This window comes from Chinchilla lanigera, unplaced genomic scaffold, assembly GCF_000276665.1.
Source record: "Chinchilla lanigera isolate Chin_1 unplaced genomic scaffold, ChiLan1.0 scaffold00140, whole genome shotgun sequence".
In the NCBI taxonomy this organism is placed as follows: domain Eukaryota; kingdom Metazoa; phylum Chordata; class Mammalia; order Rodentia; family Chinchillidae; genus Chinchilla; species Chinchilla lanigera.
In genome coordinates this window covers 2,170,023-2,189,385 of record NW_004955541.1, presented here as the reverse complement: position 1 = coordinate 2,189,385, position 19,363 = coordinate 2,170,023, and the positions used below count along the sequence as shown (strand labels likewise).

Genomic DNA, 19,363 nt, shown 5'->3' with positions numbered 1-19,363 from the left:
AAAAAAAAAGAAACAGCCAACGAAGTGAAGAGACAACCTATGGAATGGGGTAACATTTTTGCCAACTATTCCTTGGACAGAGGGCTAACATTTAGAATATATAAAGAACTCAAAAAAATTAGACACTTTCCAAAATAAAAGACCCAATCAAAAAATGGGTAACTGAAATGAATAGATATTCTTCAGAAGTACAAATGGCCAACAAATACATGAAAAAATGTTCAACATCGTTGGCCATAAAAGAAATAAAAATTAAAACAACACTGTGATTCCACCTTACCCTGGAAAGAATAGCCATCATCAATAGATTAATTAACAACAAATGCTGGTGAGACTCCAGGAGAAAAGGAACCCTTCTACACTGTTGGTGGGAATGTAAGCTGGTACAACCACAATGGAAACCAGTGTAGAGGTTCCTCAAAACACCAAAGCTAGAAATTCCATTTGGTCTAACCATTCCCTTCAGGTGATCTCCCAAAAGAGTTAAGCCATATTACAGTGCTGTGTGTATACCACATTTACAGCAGCATAATTCCAATAGGTAAATCTTGGAAACAGCCTGTATGTCCAATAACAGATGAATGGATAAAGAAAATGTAGCATTTGCACATGGTGGAGCACTACTCGGTCACAAACAAGGATAGAATTAAGCCATCTGTAGGCAGGAAAACTGATATGCCTTGAGACCATAATGGTAAGTGAAATAAATCAGACCCATGAGCTGAGACAGCATACGGCTTCTCTTCCTTGAGAAACCCAGGTATGAAGGAGGAACAGGACACAGACAGTGGGAGGCAGTGGGTCGTTTTCAGACGAGAAGGGACATGAGGGGTGGAAGGAGGGGAGGGAAAGGGAATGAGAAACGGAAGGAACTGGGGGAAGGAGGTGAGGCTTCTGCAGATGGGAAGGAGGGGAAGGGAGGAGGCTGGAGAGAGGAGGAGCTGGATGCGCTGCGTGAACCGGCTCCCACCACGGCTGCAGTCACTGTGCACTGCAAGCATGGACTAAGAAAGATAAAATGAAAAAGAAACCAAGCGCAAACTCCTCTGTGTGTGCATGTGTACGTGCATGCGTGCATGTGTGTGTGCACGCGCGTGTGCGTGCACACTCCACTCTGTCCTTTGCAACCAGCCCAGCTGTAGCAGCCTCTCTGGAGCTCAGAGTATGGTGAGGAAATACTACATCACCACGAAGAAGCCAGGGCTTCTTGGAAAAAATGATCCTTGTTATTTCAGGAGCTAATTCCTTTCACAGAAACAGGAGACCACGGTAAACCTACTCAAAAACGAGCTCAAGAAACCACAGTGAATTTGCTGAGAAAACAAAAGGTGAAAATCAGAAAAGGTTTCCAATTTGCCACATAAGTGGTAACACACAAGGCTGGACAAGAGGTCATTCCCCATCAACCTGGTAAAGGCCACCAGGGGTGACAGGCTGGAGGCGCTCAGGACGTAGCCCCAAGCTATAGGGGCAGCAGCCACTGCTCTCTAAGGAAAGCAGGGAGTAGCTAGGAAGCCACAGCCTTTATCTCTGCACCACACACACACACACACACACACACACATGACTCAGGCGGTTATGCAAACATCTACATCACAAAAACAAACAAAACTAAGACAGTGTTCTGTTCTTTGGGCCGAAGAATGGAGGTAAGCAGGCAGAGCAGGCCATGGGGCAGCACCCACCTGCTGAGGGCAGAGCAGATCCTCCCAGGAGCAGCACCAAGACCAGCTCTCTGAGGACACAGCCCAGCAGAGGACCGTGTGCATAAGTGGCTCTCTACAGAGGAAATATGCTGGATCTGCAGAGGCCACACCCAGATGGAGTGTAAGACAGTCATAGGTCAGGACAGGGTGAAAGGAGATGATTTTTCCACTTTTCGGTCTTCTGTAGTATTTTATACTTTATCACATGCACTTATCACCATTTCAAAAGCCTACTTCTTAAAAATGATCAGAGAAAACCAGGTGTGGTGACATATGCCCGTAATCCCAGCACTTGGGAGACTGAGGCAAGAAGATTGCTTGAAGTTTGAAGCCAGCCTGGGCTATATAGTGAGTTCAAGGCCAGCCTGAATAACATAGTGAGATCCTGTCTCAAAAAATAAACAACATGATCAGACAAGCCATACATAGTGGTATAGGGAGGCTGAAGCAGGAGGATCACAAGTTCAAGTCCAGCCTGGGCAACCTGGCAAGACCGTGTCCCAGCTGGTGGTATAGTTCAACAATACAGCACCTGCCTGGCAAGTGCAAGGTCCTGAGTTCAATTTCTGGTACCAGAAAAAAAAAAAGGAGCATATCCAAAAAAAGACCCTGTCTCAAAGTTCAAAGACAATAAATAAGAGGAGACTGTGTAGCTGAGGGTGAAGGCCTGGGTCCAATGGGGGTAGGGGTGGTATCAGACAGGTATGAACCATGAGGAGTCTCAATTACAAAGTCCTCTCCTCAACTCCTCTACCCCTGGGGCCTGCGAACAGCACAGCACTCAACCTCACAGTCAGCCTGAGGAGCTGCCCAAGCCCTGGAGTCAGGCAGCAGCTACATGAACAACACAGAAGCTGCCAGGCCTAGGCAAAGTCCTCTAACCTGCGGCCCCTGAGGAGGACCCCCGGAGACTGCATAGTAGTCCACATGAAGACCACCGCTACCCACGCCATCCAGCAGTCTCCTCTTTTCCAGATTAGGAAGCAGGGCAGGGACTGTAAAGGGAGAGACTGACTTCCCCATGAAGGCAGTGGTCCTCTATTTGATAATAACACTCAACTAATTCTGCGTTGGTAGATTTAACACACTTTATAGTGTGTGATAATAATAATTTTAAAAATTATTATTATAATTTAAAAATTTTAAATAATTAAAAAAAAACTATACAGAACCTTTTCCAGGAAGAAGCACAAAAGGGCAAATTTTGCAAAGTTTTAGAGGCTGCACAAATTCCACAATTCTTGGTACCTATCCCAGCCTCTCTTCTCCCGGTTGCTCAGTTTAGAGCCCTAAGTAGAACCCTGGCCACCAGAGGACTGCTTCCCAGCCTGCCTTGCAGCAAGCAGTGGTCCAAGGCCAGGCACAGGTGCACAGCCCCAGGGTCATCCTCAGAGAGACCTCACTCCTGTACTTCCAAGCCTGGGGGAGCGGGGAGCAGGGACCGAGGAGCAGGAATGGGCCCAGGAGCAGGTGAACTGGGAGGAAGGAGCCCAGGACTTCACGGCCACCCTGAAACTCCCCCTAAAAAAAGACAATAACCAACCAGCAGGTTTAAAACAACCTGTGGTCCCTGGGCCACAGACACCATGGCAAATACCTGCCTCACCGAGGTCCAGTGGAAACAGTCTTAACACCCAATTCAAGACTCTCCCTGGTGTCTAAAAGCTCTGCAAAATGGCTTTAGAAAATACTATGAGCCCACCATAAAATCCTGATCCTAACCTCCAAATGAAGACACTACCATTATCCAAGTTGTTTATTCAAAGTGATTCTGTTGCCAGGATAAAGAGTCATTTAAAATTCTGTAACAGTAGAGGTTTCAATAGAAAAACTGGGGCAACGAGCCTAAAATGCTGGAACAGAGCCCTGCGCGCGGTTGCCATTTTGGCATGTGAAAGTTGCCGTTTCTCAGAAGTCCTGGGGGTAGTCCAATCTTCATATAATAAAATAGCTGGACCAAGATTAACATGCAATAAAGACTCATACTGCAATAACTACTTAGAACCTGCAGTTCCCAGGGTGCTCACAGTAAGAAGAGCGCTCACAACCCCACATAAGGCACTGAATGCTCCACAGGGGGGGATGGCATAACCACACTGTCAAACGCCATGAATGAGAACAACTTAAATTACACAAGGCGAGTTGGGAAGGTCTGCAGGATCGCCAACCGGAAGAAACACAAGCGGGAAGTTCCCGAGCAGTGCGTATAAGACAACACCAACTCTGCCCCCTGGGAGGCACAGGCTGTCCAGGGTCTGCCGACCACAAGGTCCCCAGCTGAAGGTGGTGACTAGGGAGGAGACCCAGGGCTCCCTCCCCTTGTGCTCTGTGCTATCAGTGGTCTGGCCCCATCAGCACCTGTTACTTCTTGGCCGAGTCACAGTGGACCCTGGAGAGCCTTTGACCTGCCACAGATCCCCCTCAGTCACGGCTGTGCCCAGGGATGCAGGGAAAGAGCCACTTCAGATCCAGGCCCCTCCTGTCCTCCTCTGCCCTGCCAACTCCTCTGGGCTCCCAGACCTCCGAGTCCTACTTCCTCTACCCGCTCCAAACCACACTCCCATCCCTCATGCGCTACTGGGGATCCCAGGAACTCCCTCCACTAGTCGCTGGTGCTCCCCACCCCAGCCCTGTTCCTCTATTCCCCTAAGTCCTAAGTCGACACTCCCCAGAGCTGCCTGTCCTGGCTGTCTCTTCTCCTTGCCCCCAGAGTCCACTCTTCCCCAGAGCTGCCCAGTCAGGCGCTCCACTCCACTCCCTCCCACAGGCTCTTCTACTTGCTGCTGTCTCTGCTGCTTCTGTCACCTCCCTGCCACTGCTGCCCAGGGCTCAGTGCTGGGCCCCTGCTCTGCTGGCACAGGCACAGGCCACGCCACCTGGGGGCTATATCACGTCCTGCTGCTACAGCTCCAAACTCGGCCTCCCAGCTCACCTGGAGAGAATACCAGGTTTGCCCAACACACTGCCCCTGGCGTCTCCCCTGGGGGCCTCATTCAACAGTCTCACTTTGTTGTTGTTTTTTTTTGTACCGGGAATCGAACTCAGGACCTTATGCTTACAAGGCAGGCACTGTGCCACTGAGCTATCTCCCCAGCCCAACAGTCTCACAGAAGCAGCTGAACCCACTTCCACACGGCCCAGGCCAAAGCTCCCATCCTGGTGGGTTCCTCCGTCGCCCTCTCTGCAGACCCTAGCCTCATCCACCACCCAACACTGCCTGTCTGGACAAGGCCCACCACCTCACACAGGGCTTCATGTGTGGCACCCACAGGGCCCCCACCCTGGCGGGCAGCTGAGGGATCACACCCCACACAAATCAGACACATCCCGCAGCTGCTCAGAGCCCTCCAAAGGTGCTGGCCTGCTGTGAGGGCCCTCTGCACACCCCTCCAGAGCCTCCCTGCAGCCCTGCTCCTGTTCACTCACTCGACCCCAGCCATCTGGCCCCCCAGCTCATCTGGTACGGCCAGCTCAGGACCAACCAGGTGTCTACCTGCCCCCTCCTGGTCTCTGTCCATCTCCTCAGTGATACTGCACTACAGCAGTCTGAGTCCCCACCAACAGCTGCCCCCACCTGCTCCCCTTTCCTGCCCAGCACCTTGCATCTAACTTACTACATAAGGCCATGCTGGGCAGAGGCCACATCACCAAACTCACCACGGAGCTCACCGCCTCGGAAAGCACCAGCCCTGACGGAGCCCAAAGACTTGGCCTTTGATGAACCCAGCGGGAGGGTGCTCTGCTCAGGCCGTACCCTGAGGCAGGGGATGGCACCAGCACCCACTGGACGGCCCGATCCTCAGGACACCACTAGTGCCCCATTAGTATGTACAATTACTAATTGAAATTTTTAATTAAAAAATAAAACCATTCAGTAAACACTGAAGAAAATATAAGCCACTAGCCTGTTGTCAAGAGTGGATAGTCAACTGAAATATGCAGCTGCAAGTATATTTCTAACTGCTGGTTTTCAAATCCTTTGACTACCCTGAGAAAAATCACACAGGCACTGAACGAGGGATAAAAGAAAAGCCACTTTAACTGAGCAGAAAACTTAGGTTTTAGCTGCAAGGATCAAAAAAGTGTACATGTCCCAGACTCTAGAAAGCTGCAAGAGGAAGAAGATCATGAGTTTGAGCCCAGACTGGGAAATTCTGCAACTCTGTGAGACCTTGTTCCAAATGAAAGATAAAGAGCGGAGGATACAGCTCAGCGTGAAGGCCCTGGGTTCAGTCCCCCATACCACCAAATAAATATACTTGGGAAAAAAAAAAACAAACTGTACATGGCAAACACCAGCTCTCGGTCCATGAGAAACAGCTAATTCAAGGCCCCTGCTCCACCAGGGGCCCTCCACAGTCTTCCCGCCCCCACAGCAGCCATCTCACACAGGTCATTTTGTTAGGAAGGCTGAGGCAGAGCGGATTCTGTTCCCACCAGTTTATGAGGACAGGTATTCCTCGCAGAGCTGTTTCTCCTGTCACTCTTTGCTAAGCCCTCATGCCTCGTATGACTTGGGCAAAGTTCCTTCCACAGGAAGAGGCACAATACAGCCAGACGCTTACGCTCCAGGGTGGGGCTGTTCCACTGGATGACTGGCTTCTAGTCCCCAGATTTTTGCAGCACAACTAGTCTAGAGCTGCAGTCCACATACCACAGTAAAAGCCTGGAAGGGACCCTGGAAATCACCTACAGCTGCTCCAAAAACTTCCCTGTAGGGACGACACCTACAGGGTCAGAAACAGCCCAGAACAAGCACAAACAAGATGCAGCACCAACGCCAAGCCGGGGCTATGTTTCCATGCAGAAAAGAAGTCTGGAAACAGCAAGCTTGTGCCCAAGGAAGAGCCCAGTCCCCAGGCCCAGGCGGGCCCTCCATCTTGTACCACCTGTCTCCCGAGACTCCACGGCCCGTGCGAGCTGAAACGGCAAGTCCACGGCATCACAAAAGTCAGGACAGTTTCCACTTCATTTCCACTTACACAAGTGGCTAAGCAGTGCTCAGAAAGCAGCCTCCAGGAACCAGTAACCCGCTGGGAGGTCAGAGATTGTCCCATTTAGTCCACTTTTGTCGGGATATTAGAGTAGTAACAAAATAAACGAAAGTAGCTATGAAGTCAACAAAGAAATCAATTTTTATTAAACTAACACAGGTGAGAAAGCTCAGCTCACTCCCCAGTCTAAGGCAGAGTGTATACAGGATGAAACAGCCAGCTGGGAACAGACATGCGGTCAGGTTCACAATCAACTGGAACATCAGGAAGAAGCGAGAAATATTGCCTCTTGGGAGAAATATTATTCTTGGAAAAATCAGGCAGTGTTGTTTTTCTTTAAGCTAGCCCCCTAAAAAAGTATAAATTTAACGCTAGGAAAAGTAGGGCAAACCAGCCTCAGAGGTCAGGTCCTCAGCCTGTGGGGTGACACCGTGCCTGATTAAATGTGCCCTGCTTCTCCCACTTCCAGCCAGCACGTGTGCACCACCCTAGCCTCCAGCCTGGCGCGACAGAAATGCTGGCGGCGGCACCGCTCTGCAGTCGCAGATCTGTCAAGGGAGGGCTTGACTGCACCAGCCGTGGCAGGCAGGGCCCAGTGGCCACAGCGAGGTGGCCCACAGCATGGCTCTCCGACAGCTTTCTAGACACAACTTTCTGACAGCTTTCAAATACAGAGTGGTTTCCGAAAGTCCAAGGAATATATTTAAAGATCATCGTCAGAATCACAAATATAGTCCCGGAGTCGAGGGGTTAAAATTTTTTTAAGTATGGTCCAAACCAAGCCCTGAGCACTTAACACGCAGAGTTCTAGTGAAAAAAGCAGGGTACTCTGTGCTTCTGGTCTCACCGCCCTTCCCCCATTTTACAGTCAGTGAGGCTCTCACAGAGCCTGAGTGTGCATGATGATATACATGCACATTTAATGTACTGGACATCAGAGCAGAAAATTTTGAATGCTAGATATTATTTGAATATGACTGTTGGATATTTACTTAAAACTCATAAAAAATCAATTACACACATTAACACACAAGGCACGATTTCTAAAAAATAACCAAAGTTTCTAAAGTAACAACAAAACCTTGGCAAGAAGAGGGACTTCATCTCACAACTTTACAATCTAATGCCAGGCCCAGTGGCAGACAGCTGGAGTCTCCCGGCTGCTGCTTTCAGTCTGTTGAGAGGGTCATTGGGCTGACGACTGTAACAGCCACCCAACCTCACAGAGACGCCAAAGGGAAGGGCGTTTCGCTAGCCTTCCACATACCTGGACACTGTCTCAAAGGTGACACCAAACCCAAGTGCTCTGTTCTCCCTACAGGCTGGCTGCAATTTGAAGCCAGAAGGAGAACTTTTGGACCTTGCAGCTTTCAACCCCACTGTTCTGCCTTGCGGTGAAGTGGTTCCCTTCCCTAGGCGTGGCTCTGGGCCCATCATTTTCCCGGGGGCTGAGGGAAGCAGCCCTCCCCACCTTCCGGGTTAGCACTGACACTCCCTTGGAGGGTGCTGTCCAGCTTGGGTGGCAGACACGAGCTTTCCAAAACTGCATGTCACTGGACAGCTCAAATTTTACCACTCGCAGCAAACACTGCTGGTGGTTTCCTTTGAAGGCTCTGTTCACATTGTGAGAAATATCCGTGTGCCGATTTTCTTTCCTTGTGGTCCATGAAACAAGCACTTGTGACCAGTCTGGGCTACAAAGTGAGCTTAAGGTCAGCCTGAACTGCATAGTGAGACCCTGTCACTCACACACACATGCACACACACACACACACAAAACCAGAACAAGCACTTGTTCAGTGAGCAACTGCAGAAGGCTCATCCTGAACCTGCCAACCCCCCTGGAGATGAGCCATGTACTTGTGCATCTGCTTCATCAGAGGATGAAAGATGCTCAACAGACCCTAAGGACATTCTAAGTGGCACTTTCTACTGCATGGCAGCGCAGAACAGGACAGCTAAGAGTGTGGGGCCACCACCTTGATTCTTGCTCAGGCACCAGCAATTTTACTCACTGCCAGTTCTGCACCTTCTGCGTAAAGAGTGACGCAAAGAGATAAACACTCTCGTCGTCACTAGGAAAACTGCCTTGACCTCACGGAGCCCTGGGAAGGTCTCCAGGCCACCCCGGGGGTTCTGCAGTCACACCTGGACAACCACAGTGCTGGCAGGCATGTGCCTTGGTTCCAGGGTGGCACCATTTCCTGCCTCCCTCTCGACAGTGCCCTCCAGCCCTGCACTCCCTCCACACCTAGGCTGTTGCCACGCAGCTCATCCGCCCCTGCACGGGGCATCTCACCCCTGTGCCTCTGTCCAGGGCTCCATGGCTGCCAAGCAGGGCCTCCCTCCACCCTTCCTCTCCACAGATGGGATCTGGGCCCCAGCGGCTGACAAGGGCCCACAGGCTGAACGAATCCAGCTCTCCTGCCTACGTTTTAAAGTAGGTGGGAAAATAATCAAAAGAACAACACTTCACGATGTCAGAATTACATAAAATTTCAGTTTCAGTGCCCGCCAGTAAGGTGCAATCAAAGCCCCACCACGCCCTGCTGTCTGTGCCAATGAGCTGCCTAGTTCCATCAGAACTCCCATGCCCCACACAGGAAAACAGCTGCACTCAGGGCACAGACCAAGACCCACCCCGTGGGCATGCACTGCACCACTCCCCAACCCCCATCCCTCGCTGGCACCACGCAAAACCCTCCTGGAGCCCTGTGCCCTCATTCTGGGGGGACTCTTTCCACAAAGGACAGCCCCCACAACCCTAAACACCCCAGCCCAGCCCCCACTTTTACAGCTATTGCTGTCCTAGGAGTTTGTGCCCTGGCTCCTCACTGGGCTGGTTATCTGCAGCAAGGTAACTAGTCAGTTCACCATAGGTCATGAATAACCTCAATAAAAGACTAGATTTTAAACTAGCAAATATCACAACAACCAAATCAATGGCTTCAAAGGATGGTCTTTTAAAACACTGTACACTGCCAGGTGTGGTGGCACACAGCTGTAATCCCAGCACTGGGGAGGCTGAGGCAGGAGGATCGTTGCGAGTTCGAGACCAGCCTGGGCTACATAAGTGAGCTCAAGGCCAGCCTGAACTGCATAGCCAGACCCTGTCTCAAAAACACCAAAAACAAAACAAAACACTACACTAAGTCATTCAAGGCCAGTTCAAACACTATTTGCAACTATCTCCAATAGAAAGAGGAATCAAAGAGGAGACACCACCCACTTAAGACAGACCTGTAGTAAGTACATAGGTTCAACTATAACATGGAAACAAGGTTCAAGAATCAATGCATAACCCCTAACCACTATGATGAATGTTCTTTACTGTATTTTTTTTTTAAATGCTGGCCATGGCTCACTACATTAAGCTGAGTTTAGACCCAAAGTTTGAAAAAACAATGCTCCTAAAGTAAAGCTCACTTCCAGAGACCCCAACTCCAGACTCTCAAGGACTCTGCTCCGGAACAGTGGGAAGCACCAAGCGCCTGCAGATCACTGGGTGCCAGCAGCCTCCCTCCACTCCCAGTGCACATGAACCTGCTTTTTTCCTGACCAGAGACCTGAGGGCAGAGGGGACACCACAGGCCCTGCTCACATCTGGCCAGGACAAAGCCACGTGTTCACACAGACCTCACGTCAGTTTTGTTGCCATATCTATGTCCAATTACACCTCATATTGTACTGGGATAATGAGTCAGAAAATGTAACAAAAAGTTTAAAGTCCATTTCACACTGACCTACACTCAGATAAGAAATCCAAGCCCTAAGATTATAAAAATTCAAGCTGAGCAAGCACCTGTTACCCCAGCTAAGGGGGATCTCAAGTTCAAGGGCTACTGAGTAAGTCCCTGCCTTAAAATAAAAAAAAAAAGTTAAAAAGGGCTGAGAATATAGCTCAGTGGTAGAGAATCACTAGGTTCAATCCCCAGGATTACAAAAAGACTATAAAAAATTTATATCCAAAATCATTTAAAAGAATTTCTAATTCTTTTTTTTTGAGACAGGGTCTCACTATGCAGTTCATGCTGGCCTTGAGCTCACTTTGTAGCCCAGGCTGGTCTGGAACTTGCAAGGATCCTCCTGCCTCAGCCTCCACAGTGCTGGGATTATAGGCATGCGCCACCACGCCCGGCTAAGAATTTCTAATTCTCAATGAACTATCATTGCGAAATAATACACCAAAACTATAACACCTTATGGGAGAGAATCTACTACAATTCACAGCACAATGTGCAAGAGGAAGTCTCTCCCTGAAGCAGAGGACCAGCTGTTCTACCCACAGCGGGCTTCCCCACCTCGGACCACAGTGGGCAACCTGCAGCTGGCAGAGCTTTAGGGGGATCCTAATCCTGATGAACAGCACTTGAAAAATGCAGACTGACCTTCACCTTGAACAGTCACTAAGTGCAAGTGACGTGGATGGAGGCAAACAAACTCAGGGAGCCACTGGCCACCATCACACGGGGGGCTGCTCGCTTCACACCCTCCGTCTCCGACACACACAGGTGAGACGCTCAGAATGGGCAAGCAAGGGGGGAAACCCGGGCAGGCAACAGTCACGGCCTACGCAGGTCCCTGGGAGTCCAGCAGCGGTAAAGGACGTGCGTTGACCTCTGCATGCCCCTCCCCTACTGCCCCTTGGTCAGCGGGCCAAGTGTTTGGTCTTGGCCCTGGATGCAATGTCCCAGCAGCTTTACTCAGGATCCTCATCCTCAATATGTGCTCAGACTTAAGGAGAGATACAAAGTCCAGGGCTGCTGTCTGTGGGAGCCAAAAGGACTGGATCAGACTGAAGACTGGTGAAAAGTTTATGCCACCAAAATGTCTATGTGGAGCACTTCAACTGTGTAGAAACTACCTTCATAGTACAATGTCTCTATGAGACTAGAACTCTAACAACTGCCTAGGACTTCCACAAGCCACATGGAGCATCTACCCTCCGAGACACAGACACCTCCTCTGGAGGGTTCTCGGCGGACCATAGTTCTGTCCCCAGCAGCTTCCAGCTGTCTGCAGTGTGGCGTTGGAAAAGAGGGATCTAGCTGACAGCATCAACTAGAATTCTGGTCACAGGTTTGACCCGTGATAGCAGTGCAGAAGAAACTGCTACGCCTCCAGACAATTACCAAGTAAAAGTTCTTTTTAAATCTAAAAAAAAATATTGCTGCATTTTGACTAAAGAGATATGAGGCTGGGGATTTAGCTCAGCAGCAAAAGCACCTGCCTGGCAAGCGCAAGGTCGTGAGTTCGGTTCCCGGTACCGGAGAAAAACCAAAAAAAAAATAAATAAATAAAAAATAAAGAGATATGATTCATGTATTAATTTATCTGCTTTTCAGGAACATTTTTCACCTGAATTCCAGGATGTACAAATTTTAATTCTGTAACTCAAAATATTTAGACTACTTTGATAAACAACCGGGCCCACCCTTCAACAGTTCGGACTCCCTGGAATGGAATCTTTAACAGCCCAAAGGGAAAACGTCTGCTAGTGTGTGATCTTTCTTCTGGACTAGCAGATGACACATGTCATGCCAGGCTCACCCTGACCCACACCTGAGCCAGGTCAGCCACCACACGGCAGACGGCCTAGGCAGACTTGCACCTCACAACCTTACTGGCCGTCTTTTCCACACCTCTCTGACACAGTGGTGGAAGGAAATGGCTACTCACAGTGGCTTCTGTAAGGAACAACCCTACAGGAAGTCCATTTAACTAATGTGTATCCTGTAAAAAGTATGGTCCCTAGGAGGATTGCTGCTAGTTTGAGGCCAGCCTGGGCTACATAGTAAGTTCAGAGGCACAAAAAGAGAGGGCAGGTCAGAGGCACAAAGGGAGAGGGCAGGTCCTGGGCACATCTGTGCTGAACTGTACAGCGAGACCCTGTCTCAAAAAAAAAAGATGCCAGGTGTGGTGGTGCACCCCTGTAATCCAAGCACTCGGGAGGTTGAGGCAGGAGGATCGTTGAGAGTTCGAGACCAGCCTGGGCTACAAAGTGAGCTCAAGGCAAGCCTGAACTGCATAGCGAGACCCTGTCTCAAAAAGACAAAAAAAAAAAAGGAGTATGGTGCCTAGTTAATGATTATGTGAGACACAACAAATATTCATGAGGGAAACTGAGACCCACCAAATTCCATGAAGAATTTTTTCTTTTGCGATAAAAACATCATTGGGGTAATCAGTAAAATGCAAATAAGGCCTGTTATTTAGACAACACATATACAAAAATAGTAAACTGCTGCCAGGTATGATACTGCACACCCATAATTCTAGCCCTGGGGAGGCTAAGGCAGGAGCAATGATTTCAAGGCCAGCATGGATAGCATCTTCAGAAAAAAAAGATGAAGATAAATAATTTTACTAACTATATTGCAATTATGTAAGAAAATGACCTTTTTCAAGAAAATAGCTACCTAGGTACTTAAGAGTCAGGGGACTCACGTCTTAAGCTGTTCAGTAAAAACAGAATAATGAGTTGTAGAGAAGATAGAGAAAATATGATAAAATATTCACACTTGAGAATGTGGAAGACTACACCACAATTAGTTGCATTTTTCCTGCAACTTCTAAGCCTGACATTATTAAAACAAACCAATTCCTATTAAAAAATCTTGGGGCTTTTTCTCCAAAATCAGAGACACAAAAAGATGACTGAATTAATGCCGTCATACCTGAAAGGCTGCCACCAACACAGCCAAGGAGACTTTCCCAAAATAAAAGAAAAAGAAAAATCTGATCTACACTCAGTGCTTTCATCAGAGGAACAAGATGGCTCAGTGGTCCCTCCCGATCTGCCCGTACCCCAGGTCCAAAGGTAAGAGCTGGATGCTTGTGGCACGTGTAAAGAGGGACAGCGGAGGACTAGAGAGAGCAGCGCCGGTCTCACTGCAAGTCCATGTGTGCCCAGGACCTGCCCTCTCCCTTTGTGCTCACAGGCTAAAGAAAGGGCCTGGCTGCTGCGGATGTGAGGCAGGGTCTATCGGAAAAGCCAAGCTGAGGAGCTGGACAGAGATCACAAAGCTGTGTGCACCTTTTCAGGCCTCTACAGAACGCTCCGGCTACAGAGCTACCATGCTTTAGTGGCACTGGGATCTTCAGAGTCTTGAAACTGCCTGAGACCAAGGCACCACGAGAGCTTCAGAGGGCGGATGCATGGTAGATGGGTAGCAGCCCAAGTGGCACTGGTTCTCAGAAGGTGCACTGAGCAGCAGGCTGGCCTGGCCATTCACGCCAGTCCAGGGAGGGCCCCAAGCAGTGTCCATGGTGTTCATTTGCTTTCCTCCTGTTTCACCCCCTGCAGCTTCCTGCCTCCTCCCTAACGTGGTATTTTAAACGAATTTGTATTTTAAATACAATTTATTTTATTTTAAATAAAACTATTTTAAACAAATCTTAATTTTAGAATCTTTAACATGTTCACATGGGGACCTTCTTTCATTTGTTTCACTGCTGGGCAGCTCTGAACCCCCACTGGTACACACATGACTGTCTCATCAGGCTGCATGGGACAGTCTCACCGGGCAGTACAAGCCACCAATGGGACAGTTGTGTGTACCACCAGTGGTTCTAGCCAGCAGAAATGTGTTAAACTCATTACAAAACATACAAATACTAAACCCTCATTGGCAAAGCCATGAAATTATCTGAATCCTACAAATCTTTAACATCCATGAAATGCTTCATTTCAGAACTGGAAGGCCAACTGGGCACGGTGGCGCACATCTGTAATCCCAGCACTTAGGAGGCTGAGGCAGGAGGATCACCATGATAGTTCAAGGCCAGCCTGGGCTCCATCTGAGTTCCTGGCCAGCCTGGACTACATAGCAAAAAAACAAAAGAAAACCAGATGCTAACTTAAAGACAGAGGCTCTGGGAGCTCTGCAGTGGCACTGTCCTAGGGGCCACCTCTGTACACGCAGACCATAGCCGGCTGAAATGACACGTCATGACTGCATGCACGACTGTAACTGCAAGTTGTGTCTGCCTGCGTGCACCGCAGCAGCACCAGGACACCTAGCCCCTCTGCAGACTCTCCATGGGGTGTGACTTGAGGTCTTCAGGGCAGCCTCCTGGGTACAGAACACAGGCTGGTGGCAGTGGCACTCCATCCCCAAGGCCAAGCCCTATTCCCAACAATCAGTGACCGAGTTCAAAGGAGACTGCATGCCAGCTACACCTGTCCCCATCGCAGCCCCACGATGGCCCAGTGACTCACAGGCTGCACTTCAGGGTGCAGTGCGGACCGTGGCCTAGTCCTTCCCTGGGTCTCCTGGCAAGGTTAAGAGCCTGGGCTTCAGCCACATTCAAAGGAGATACAGTTCACACCGCAAGGAAATGCCCAGAGCACATGGGCCATGTCACCGCCTCTCGTTTTACCCAAACCCACTGTTTCTAAAATGGCTAAATTTATTTCAAGTTGTTACTACTTTTCACGTTGGGGAAAAAGGAAAAATAACTAGAGGCCACAGCTCCATTCTTTGCAACACAGAACATAAATCTTTATTAAGTGGGGCACCGCACAGGGCTGCCCCAGAGCCTGATCTGAAGGCTAAAAGTGGCTGGCAGGACTGGGATTCGGCCCTCTGTTCACTCCAATCAACAGCATGACAGTGTTGACACAGAATGCCTATGGGAACCCATGTACGCACACACACTCCATGCGGTCACCTTTTCCTGTTCTCAGCTTTTCACCTTGTCTGGCCTCTTCTTTTATTCTATTTTTTTGGTCTTTTTGAGACAGGGTCTTGCTATGCAGTTCAGGCTGGCATTGAGCTCACTTTGGAACCCAGGCTGGTCTCAAACTCACAATGATCCTCCTGCCTCAGCCTCCCAAGCGCTGGGATTACAGGTGTGCGCCACCACGCCCGGGGTTTTTTTTTTTTTTTTTTTTTTTTTTTCTGGTCTCTTCTGCCAGATTTTCTTCTCATCCAGCTTCGAAGTGTAACAGTTACCTTGCAGGCTCCTTCTAGGGTGCTCCATCTTTCCCTTTCCCCATCGCCGGGTTCCCCATAAGGAGCGAATGAACCCATCCTCCACTCCACCATCAGCAAGGATGGTCCAACACACTTTTAATCAAACCCGACAGGTCTCGATTGTGTAGACGTAAAAGACAAAGAGAAGTTCACTTGAAACAGGAATCAATTTCCTGCGACTTCACAATACTTCCAGTCCTGACTTTCCCTTGGTTTAAGCCGTCAACGTTCCCATCACATTTTAACTCAAGAGCCGCCTCAGGTTCTAAGCCTTGGAGACACCGGCTCCTCCATTAGACAGGGGGAACTGGTTCCAGGCTCCATTCAAAGGCTCCTTCTGTTCACACAGCTCAGCACATCTCTCCACACTGGGCACAGAGGCGAAGGGGTCATTGTTCCTGAGACCCTGCCCTTGAGAACCGAGGATGGAGGGGTGGGCAGGGCAGTCTACACCACTGAGCAGTGAGGTCAAAGGCAAGGCTCAGAGGGACAGGTTACAAGGCCATGTTTTACTTCTGTGGTGGCTCCTGGTGCACCTTCCTGCCAGGTTTAAGTGAGCACCAGGTCCCAGTGACAAAGCCAGCACAGCTTGCAACACAACTCCTCTGGAACTAGCTCTCAGATGCCCCAAACTCCTCCCTACCCGCCAGAAGAAATGTGTCTGAATGGTTCAACAATGCAGATCAGGTATGCTCTTTTATGATCATCCTCTGTGTGAGAGGAAACAACAATCTTTATTTACCAAGAGTATGAGGACTTACTAAGCTGTTATCTGACATTCTCACTGGGACCCTCAGTATGTACACACCCACTCCCAGAAGTCTTTTCCTTCAGAGAAAATGTTCATTTTCTTGAGATTTAAATAACTAAAGTGGAATTTACTTGGACATTTTAAAGTCAGCCTTGCCTTGTCACATAATTTACTTATATGTAATTTAAGTATAAAGGACTTCTATGGTAGAGACAATTGTGAGGAAAAACCAAGGCTAATTAATAAGCTATGTCAAATGCAATCAATAAAACCACTACTGCAGAATGATCCAGAACTTGTGCCTGGCACCCCCACTTCTCCCAAGCTCCCACCAGCCAAGCCACAGAACAGGACTTGTGGCCCCTTCGTGACAGGCCACACATCAGCTGGCCCTTTTGCTGTCGATTTCAAGATCCGGGCACTTGTGAAGGGCACTGGTCAGCATGCTGGTGATGCCCCTGTTCGGGTCTGACATTTTCTCTTGTTTAGACTGCATTTCTGGCATCACCAGAGAAGTGAGTATCCTCACTTGCATTTGACAGCTGTTTCTTATTACTGATAGTGTTACCCTCGCTCACTTGCTCACTTACTTCAAGCGGTACCTGCTGAAAAGTCGCTATTTTATTCTACCCTTTGTGATTGGTAAATACGCTGAGGGAGACATTGTGGGTTTTTTTGTTGTCGTTGCTTTGTTTGCTTTTGAGACAGGGTCTCTGTATGCAGTTCAGGCTGGCCTTGAACTCTCTATGAAGTCCAAACTGGCTTTGAACTGGCAGCAATCCTTCTGCCTCAGCCTCCCCAGTGCTGGGATGACAAGTGTGTGCCACCAGGCCACTTGAGGGAGCTATTCTGGGATTTTGTAAAAATCACAGGTTGAAGGAGAAATAAGAACTAAATGCAGTATGAGATCCTGAGTTGTCCTGAAACAAAAAAAAAGATGTGAATGGAAATCTGAAGTTTGAATGAGGTCTACAGTACATTTAGTAGCAGTCTGCCAGCATCAAGTTTCCGGTTTTTAATACACACTCCATTACATAAATGTCAACATTAGGGGAGGTCTGTGAAAAAAGTAGGGAAATGCACTAAAATGTTTTTGCAACTTTTCTGAAAAGACTAAATTTACCTGATGAATGAAAGTTTGCCACATTGCAGCCTCTGATTCTGTAGGTCTCTGTGGACCTGAAAGTGCATTTCTCCCAAACTCCCAAGTGATCCTGATCATGCTGTAGGCCGTAGGCCACCTGGCAGCAAGACTGGCAAATGTGGCTAACTTTATCATGCCAACTTTCAAGTGTGACAAGCCACTGACTGCGTCAAGACGATGCTCCAAGCACAGCGACACTGACCACATGCTGAATTACTAGCTTAGACACCAACCACATTGCTTGATGCAACACACGTCTGACTGGCCACCCGAGGCTGCAGAGCAGAACAGTCCACTAAACTCCAGGCAACAGGCAGCTGTACAGCAGTGATCTCGAACCTGTCCTGAGCAGGGAGAGGGTGCAATGGCACAAAGGCCACAAGGAGACAAACAGGCCTTAGGATTTCTGTTCCAGGTGAGTGATAAACTGCACAGGTGACCTCTGCTTCTCCCACTGATGTGAGGTTTCATAGATTAAACCCCAAGGAAAAAACGTGGATGCAGGCAAGAGGTTTCTCTAATATCTGACTAGACCGGAGAGGTTCCAACCCAGGAACGCAAACGCCGTTTGGAGCATACAGTAGTGGAGCCCTAGCCTTGCAGATCAGCTGCAAGCCAGCATCCTAAGCAAAAGGGGGCTGGGCCTGCTGGGTACACAACAGCTGACTCCCTGGCGCCCCTACAGAGACAAGGTGGCGCTGCTCTCAGGCTAAGAAGGCTTTGCTACAGAAGCTCAAAGGCCCAGAGAAAAATCTGGGCGTTCCAGGTCCCATGGTAACAAGCGCCTAGTCACCATAGGGCAAAACCACTCTACACAAACCCAGGGATCTCTGCCAGGTTCTTCCTGCCTAGACAATGATAATCTTCAATCCTGCAGGAGGACGTACACCAACACCGGAAGAGGACATGGCACATGCAACAAGCCAGTATCTACCCAAGAAAAGGCTGACTCTAGAGTACACGCGAAATCAGAACGAAGAAAACCGAAGGGAACCCTTCTTATTGTCCTCTGACGCACGGAGCTACTTATACTCATAAACAGTAAGCTACTATGAGAAAGGAACAAGACAAATACACTCTCGGGAAGTAAAGATCTGATTGTAGAAGTTAAAAAATTAAAACGGGAGCGGAGGAGAAACTGAAGGCCTTTTCCAGAAACAGGAATAAAAAGGGCCCGGGATGAACAAAGATAAGAGATTGGCGGGGTCAAGCCGAGCTGTCTACCTCATGCTGACAGGAGCTCCTGGAAGAGAGCAGAGCAGGATGAGTGAGCAACGAACGCAGACGCTCCGGGACAATTTCCCAGAGCTGAAGTCTGCAGAGCCAGAGCTCGCGCACCGCGACTCCGCGTACACGGGCGCACTGTAGGGGCCGAAGCTCCCGAACACCGCCGAGGAGGGGAAGAGCTCTCCGAAGGACCGGGAGCGCTGGCAGAGACTCTCGCTGACATGATACGGCCAAGATAAGGCACGCGCGGCACGGTGAGGAAACCAGGCACAGAGCAGGGAGACCTCCCAGCTGGTACCTGAGCAGAGGCTGACCCAGGGAGGGAGGACGGAGGGCTCGGGCGGGAGGCTGCAGGGCTGGTCACCATCCGGGGGAGCCGCAACGCTGTGAAGGGTCCAGGGGGCGGAGGACGCAAGCGACCCTCAAGCCAAAGGGGTGCAGGAAGGGGCCGGCCCGCGCGGGTACCTGGGTGATGCTGAAGCACACGGACGCGGCACTCGGGAGCCGAGGGCTCGCCCCGCGGGCCGGGCACCAGTGCCGCCCGCGCAGAGCAGCAGCGGGGG

General features: G+C 49.5%; 1 protein-coding gene and 1 long non-coding RNA gene across 7 annotated transcripts in view; one reads left to right on the top strand and one right to left on the bottom strand.

Annotated features, from left to right (window-relative positions):
* The window catches only part of Banp (BTG3 associated nuclear protein), an 87,477-nt gene that overhangs the window by 67,394 nt on the left and 720 nt on the right, over positions 1–19,363 (bottom strand). Inside the window, exon 1 of one of the 6 annotated variants that reach the window (XM_005411011.2) lies at positions 19,099–19,258. The exons of 4 other annotated variants lie outside the window; for them this stretch is intronic. The gene's annotated coding sequence lies outside the window, so the exon portion shown is untranslated. Of the gene's footprint in view, positions 1–1,685; positions 1,976–19,098; positions 19,259–19,363 lie in introns of those variants that run through there. One more of the 6 variants, XM_005411012.2, reaches the window with a different exon arrangement.
* LOC102030476 overlaps positions 17,356–19,363 on the top strand; it is a 9,026-nt gene continuing 7,018 nt past the window's right edge. The window contains exon 1 of the long non-coding RNA XR_001232139.1: positions 17,356–19,054. This is a non-coding gene — a long non-coding RNA (uncharacterized LOC102030476). The remainder of the gene's footprint in view (positions 19,055–19,363) is intronic.